The following is a 7,689-nucleotide window of genomic DNA, read 5'->3' on the forward strand; positions in this document are numbered from 1 at the left end:
AATTAAGGAAAACTAAAGCTTGTAGGGGAAAGTGATTTGCCCAGTATCAGTTATCTTTCTCCACAGTATTACTGCTTAACAAACAACCACAAAATCTAGTGACTTAAAATAGTGTTTATTTGGTTTACAGGTCTGCAGGCTGGTGACTTAGCTAGATTCACTTGAGCCCTTCTTCTGGTCTGAGTGGGGCTCCCTCACATGCCTGGCCGTCAGCTGACTATCAGCAGTTTAGGATTGCTTTGGCTGGGATGATTAGGAGGCCTCAGCTGTGTTCCACGTATCTCTCACCATCCAGGGTGCTAGCCCTGATATGTTCTCATGGCAATGGCCGAGGACAAGAGTACAACCTGAAACATGCAAGCACCTTTTTACACTGCAGCTTGCAGCATATCTGATAACAACCTATTGACCCAAGAAAGTCACATCACTTTGACCAGCATCAGAACTTTGACACAGGAAGGGTTGAAGAATTGGGGATTTGATGTGACTGCTTTCAGAGAAGGTGTGATTATTTAACTATCTGCATCTTTGTGTTGTTTCTAATTCATTGTCTGGCCCAAGATTAATTTGACTCAATTCATTTTTTTCATTTAATTTTTATTGATTTCAGAGAGAGGAAAAGAGAGAAAGAGAGAGATAGAAACATTAATGATGAGAGAGAATCATCAGTTGGTTGCCTACTGCATACCTTCTACTGGGGATTGAGCCAGGAACCCAGACATGTGCCCCGACTTGGAATCAAACCATAACCACCTGGTTCATGGGCTGATGCTCGGCCACTGAGCCACACCAGCTGGGCTAACTTCATTTATGTTTATATTTTATTTTGTACAGAGGTTGCTGGTAAGGAGAGAACTCCAACGCCATTTTTACTGATAAGAAACTTAGTGACCACTGGACTTTATAAATCTCCATAAACAACAATGCTGGATGTGGCTAGCTTTAATTCTACATCGTCACTTTGATATTTTCAAGAGCAGATGGATACAATGAGATGACTATGACTAATTTGCATTTAAGAGGACTTTCTTAATATGGCAGCTTAGCCCAAGAAGACTGCAAGTTCAACATAAAAGGTCAGAAATATTTGTCCACCAACCAAGATCATGTCACTAGGAGCGCTGGGACTGCTCCCGCTATCCTGGGGAGCCTTGATTTAGGAATGCATTCTTCTTCTTCTTCTTTTTAAAGAAAAGTTGTGACCAACTCTTTGTGTCCTGGCAGGAGAAAAGAATAAGACTTGACCCCCTTTTGTTCCAACAAAAGCCTGCAACTGCCTCATTCCATTGTCCTAACGTGTATCATCTGTCAGTCGTCAACCTCCTTCCAGGACGGGGCTGCATTCTTCTGATGCTATCACTCTGCTATGTGCTGTCCTTTCTCATCTTGTTTTGGAATTTAAAGGGGGAAAAAAGACCATGAAAAATGTGTAAATGGGATGCTATTCACTTATTTATAAATAAATGGAAACTGACAGACACCTCTTCAGAAACTGTTTACGATATGGACAAGTGTTGATGACATGGGCTGAAAGACACAGTCTGGTGCCACCAGAACCAGCTGCTCCTTCAGCAGTTACTATTGTGCAGCCTTGTGTTCATTTTGGCTTGGCACATGCATTTTCAGCCTGCCTGACATTGTGTCTCCAGGGTATTTTATCTCTGGCACTATTTGCCAAGACAATAGATGGGCCTTTTACCAGGCCTAAAAGCTTGGGCTTTGTGTGTTCTTAATCTCTGGTGTTACCGCTGCTTGCATAAGGATCTTGCCTGATGCCAATGGGTGCATCTGCTGTTGGCCCAGTAACTTTGCATCTTGGAAATAGCACTTGATTTTTTGTTCTTCATGGCGCATGCTGACATTTGCTAAGTTGGACAAATGTTTTTGTTTCCATCGGAGAAGAAACTCTTCTCATTGCTTAGCTAGAGGAGCAGTCGATTAAGCTATTGGACTTGTAGTTGATCTCAGACTGGCTCAAATCATAGGTCCTGGGTGATCCCTCCTTAACTGCTCCAAGGAATGCCATTTGGGAGGCTGTTGGGGAATTGGTGGTTGGATTCCCAAGAAATCTGCTTTCCTGTATAAATTCTAGATTGTACAGGCCCATTGCACAGTTACAACAAAGAAGTTAAGATCTTATCTATTAATCACTCAACCAATTGATCAATCAACCAATATATTTAGCAGCTACTTGAATCCATTGTACCATATTGGGGCCTGCAAACACAAAGAGGCATTGGTTATAATCCTTGCTTTAGCATGTACAATTTGATTTAAGAAAAATGATATATGTACACAAATTATACACACAGAGAAGGTATTGTTTAATGTATTCAGAAAAAAAAAGGCAGAGATCACTGTGAGCTGAAATGCCCGAGGAAGACTTCCTTGGGAGAAATGAAATTTAAACCTAATGTGAAAGACTAACTGATACATTGAGAGTTGAGTGAACCCAGATGAATAACAACATAGTCATAAAGAGAGCTATTCTTGGATGTACAATGATTGCTTTAGAAACTCAGACATCCTATGCCTTTGAACATCACTTTTTTGTCATTTGGATTTACTTACTGAATCCTCCAGAGACTTCAGTGAGCTGAGGGGAAGGGCTCACACTTAATAACCACCTTCTGTTTGCCATATCCTGTGCTATCTGCTGTACATATATTATCTCACTCAGTTCTTCTGCAGTTCTGTGAGCAGGCATTGCTGCTCCTGTTTATAGATGAGGACACTGAGGCTAAGAGAGGTTAAATCACTTGCCCATGTGTCATAGTTAGCAAGTGACAACCCCTTGCATTACCTACACACAGCTTATAACAATCTATTTTAAGGTAGTCAAGAGAGTAGAAAAATTCAATATAAATGCATTTTCTAAAAAAAATTTGAAATGCTGCTTGTTAGATGAGTACATTGTCAGTAATTACAAAAATGGGTTAAAATGAAAAAAGAGAAAATAACAGCAAGGAGAAACGAAATAAAACAGTTGATGTATAACCTTTGGAACACAAATGTCATAGAGTGTCATGTGACAGAGGTAGAACTAAATGTGTGTGTGTGTGTGTGTGTGTGTGTGTGTGTGTGTGTGTGTGGTGTGAGTGGTGATGGGGGCGATATTTTGAATTTGGTGCACTCTGCACATTTTAGGTACTTACTAATAGAGTCAATGTCAGATACATTAGAATTCTGTTACAACATGATGAACAGCTCCACTCTGACTCTCAAGGTGACAGATATTCTATGGCTAAAATATTGCTTTGGGAAAACCAAAATAGACCCACTGCACCTAAAATAATCAGACCAAAATATAAGGATGAACATAGGAAATGGAGACTTGCAGCGAGGCAGCACATTATATTTGAGCGATGGTTCGGTGTCTTCTGTGAGTGGTACTCTGGCCTGGACCATCTGTTCTCCCATGGGCCCCCTGTTGTAGAGCCAGGGCCCTTTTACTCTCTTGGCCACATATTCTGCCGTCTTGCATGAATGGAGTAATGGAGAGTCCTACGTGCCAGTCCCCAGAACGGCGGCTTGGTGGGACAGCAGACTAAGGAACTTGAGCAAGTAGTTGCTTGCAGACTGTTATTTTTTCCAGTGTCCCTCAGCTATTCTTGGTGGATTTCCAGAAGATAATTCCTTTCAATAAAGCTGCATGCCCTCTATGACCTCTGGCAAGAAACCTCCCCTGGTCTGTGTGCCTGGCTCTGCGTTTTGGGCTTCTATATGGACCAGTTAAAACAAGCATCCCTGCCCCCTGCAACCAGGGTTAGGGAGGAGATGACTTCACATCGTCTATGCCATCTTCTCAAGAATTTGTCGCCTTGGGTCTTGCTGAAACGTAGTTTAACATTCCTCTCTCACCATGACCACCTGCCTTGTAATCTATGGTAGCCTGAATTTTGCTGAAAGAAATGCTGAGATTTTAAAGTTTCTTTTAAAACTTTTTCATGGTGACATATCACACACAGAGAGAAAAGTGCACCAAATAAGTTCATATCTTAGTAAATTATAAAGTAAATGCTCATGTAATTGCTACTCGGGGCAAGGAATGAAACATTGCCAGCACCACCACAGTTTGCTGAGTGTCTTTCTAACCCACCCACCTCTTTTCTCTCAGAATAGGACCTGTTCTGACTTGATAATCATGTTTGCGTGTGTGTGTGTGTGTGTGTGTGTGTTGATGGTTTCATTAATAAAAACTGTAATTTTGGAAATGGAAGACTTTTTAGGCCTTTGGTCCCCTTCAGTTTAATAAGGAAAGACTCCATAACAGAGTCTGGGAGGCTGAACAAAAGGAGACTTTCACCCCAGACAAGGCTGGGCTCAATCCCTGCTTTGCTGCTTCCTAGCTGCATGGCTTTGGCACATCACATACACCCTGTGAAGTTCTGTTTCCTTATTTGTGCAGTTGGGATAACAAACCCCACCCACAGGGCCACTGTACTGGCAGCGAGGGAACATGAGGAGCGTGGCTGTGCTCAGGAGTCCTCCTTGCTAGAGAAGAATGATGAGCTGTGCCGTCTGATGACATGTGTGTGGAGTCTTCCTGGGCCCCATGAAAGCTTCTGCCTTCCATCTCCTGCCGCAGACAAGGCTGTCTGAGCTGTGCAGTGTGACCACTCCCTCAATCTCTCCTTCAGTGTCCTGTGGGGGTGCATGTGGTATACAGTCCTCATGAAGGGGCAGTATGAGGTGCTCGCTACGAGTGCCAGCCCAACAGCTTCACTCATTCACCAGGAACTGGGACAGTTATTCAATGGCCTCTGCTTTAGTTTATCCACCTGTCAGATCAGGCTAATAACAATAACGATCTCATAGACTTGCTATGAGGGATAACGGTGAAAAATAGGTAAACTGCTAACAGAAGAGAATGGCACATTGTAGGTCCTAATTAAATGTGACTCTTGTTATTATTGTTGCTGTTATGAATGAGTTAATAATCAAAAGCTAGCAGAATGTGAAGAAAGGATGAGTTAGACTAAATATCTGGGGGGAGATTTTTAGAAAGTTTTCAGGAGAAGATCTTATTCCTGCTGAGCTTTGAGACTCTATAGCAGGGGTCCTCAAACTATGGCCCGCGGGCCACATGCGGCCCGCCGAAAACATTTATCCGGCCCGCCGATGTTTTTGCCGCCGCTGCCTGTCGCTTAGCAGCTGACTAGTTTTTTTTTAAACTATAGTCCGGCCCTCCAATGGTCTGAGGGACAGTGAACTGGTCCCCTGTTTAAAAAGTTTGAGGCCCCCTGCTCTATAGGGTATAAATTTAACTTCTCAATCTTAGGGCACTCACAGGTGCTCCTCTCAGCTGAGATGATCTTTCTCCACATCCCATGCCTGGCTAAGCCCACTCATTACTCAATCAGTTTCTCCAGGAAGGCCGATCTGTCTGGCAAGGTGTGGACACCTGGTCATAAGACACTCGAAAGCCTACATGCTTGGTTTTTATGGGAGAGCAGGGATTACAATTTGTATTTATAAATTCATTTATGTAATTATTTGTTTAATTTCTAACTTCCCCTCTGGACTGTAAGATTCCTGAAGAAAGTGCTTGTGGCTTTGTTTTCCCAGCTATGTTATCATCAGGGCCTGTAAACACTGTGGAAGACCCCAATACAAACTGAATAATTTCATTTACTAGTAGAAGTGGGAGGAAATCATTCAGGAAGAGAGACAAATGAACAGGGTGAAGAAATGAAGAGAATCATAGATGTGGTTTATTTAATCTGAAATTCATCTAAGTAATTACTAATTCTCCCTTTTGTTTTATTTTTAAATTAAATTTATTGGGGTAACTGGTTAATGACTTGTGCTTCAGGTGTATCCTCTATAATAATAAAAGTGTAATATGTTAATTAGACTGGACATCCTTCTGGACGTCCTTCCGTCCTTCTGGACAAAGCTGGGGCTGCTAGGGAAGCCTGGGTCCTGGGTGCCAGAGAGAAGCGGGTGCTGACAGCCGGGGGAAGGAAAGCCTACTCTTGCACAAATTTCATGCATCGGGACTCTAGTATATAATAAAAGCATAATAGGTTAAGTGTCTGGTCATCCAGTCGTCCGTTCAACCAATAAAAGCATAATATGCTAATGATAAGCTAAGGCCACTCAACTGCTTACTATGACGTGCACTGACCACCAGGGGGCAGATGCTCCAACCAGTTGGTTAGCTTGCTGGGGTCTGGCCTATTGGGACTGAACAAGATGGGCCAGACATGCCCTGGAGCCCTCCCACATCCTTCCCTGGCCCCGATCATGCATCGGTGGGGTCCCTCGGCCGGGCCTGCACCCTCTCTCAATCTGGGACCCCTCAGGGGATGTCAGAGAGCTGGTTTCGTTCCAAACCCACAGGCCAGGCCGAGGGACCCCACTGGTACACGAATTCATGCACCAGGCCTCTAGTAACTTATAATACAACATCTTTGTATTTGATTGTGTGCTCACCTCCCAAAGTCTAGTTCTTTCTGTCACCATATATTTGACTCCCTTTACCCTCTTCATCTATTCTTACCCCTCTTCTTCCCTGGTAACCACCATAATATTGTCCATGTATATGAGTTTTTGTTTAATCATTTGTTTCTTTTTGTTTTGAATCCTACATATGAGTACAATTATATGGTTCTTTTCCTTTTCCATCTTATTTCACCCAGCATGATACTTTCAAGATCCATTTACTTTGTAACATATAGCAGTATTTTATCCTTTCTTATGGCTGAGTAGTGTTCCATTGTATATATGTTCCACACCTTCTTTATCCAATCATCTATCAAGGACACAGCTTGTTTTCAGATCTTGGCTACTGTGAATAATGCTGCAATGAACATAAGGGTACATACATATTTTTTTCAAATAATTATTTTCAAATATTTCCAGTAGATACCAGTTTTGTGCCATATGGTAGCTCTAATTTTTTGAGGAGCCTCCATACTGTTTTCCAGAGCAACTGTACCAGTTTACATTCCCTCTAGCAGTGAATAAGGGTCTCTTTTCCCCTTCATCCTCTCTATCACTTATTTCTTGTCTTTTTGATAGTAGCCATTCTAACAGGTGAGGTGGTATCTTGTAGTTTTGATTTGAATTTCCCTTATAGCTAGTGAAGTTGAGCATTTTTTTTTCATTTTAGCTACAATTTTACAGAAGCCCTGCTTCACTGTAATTTTGTATCCGACAAGAAAGTTCAGGGGAGAAACCAAGATGGCGGCATAGGTAAACACCGGAGTTTGCTGCCTCAAACAACCACTTCAAAAATACAACTAAAAGACGGAAAGGACATCATCCAGAACCACAGGAAGGCTGGCTGAGTGGAAATTCTACAACTAGAAGGAAAGAGAAAAGCATACCGAGACTCAGAGGAGGTGCAGTGCGGAAGTGGGGTACTAAGGTACAGAGGTGCACACAGAGCAGGCTGGCAGCTGAGGGAGCGGTTGTTGTTTTCAATCGGGAGGGAGTCTCAGGCTCTGAGCTCCAGTTCCGGGCGAGTCTCTGGGGACCCAGACTCATACGGGAGAAGCAGGACTGTCTGGCATCGGTTGGAACTCGAGGGCAGCTTTCTCTATGAGGGGCTTGCAGCGATTACCGGGACACTGAGAAGCAGAGCCTCTGAGGGCAAGACTGAGAGCAGCCATAACGGCTAGCCCCACCCTGTTGATCCCATGGGACCTGCCCCGCCCAAGCCCTGCAGGGAGGCTTTTGCTG

This window comes from Myotis brandtii, unplaced genomic scaffold, assembly GCF_000412655.1.
Source record: "Myotis brandtii unplaced genomic scaffold, ASM41265v1 scaffold504, whole genome shotgun sequence".
NCBI classification, from domain to species: Eukaryota; Metazoa; Chordata; class Mammalia; order Chiroptera; family Vespertilionidae; genus Myotis; species Myotis brandtii.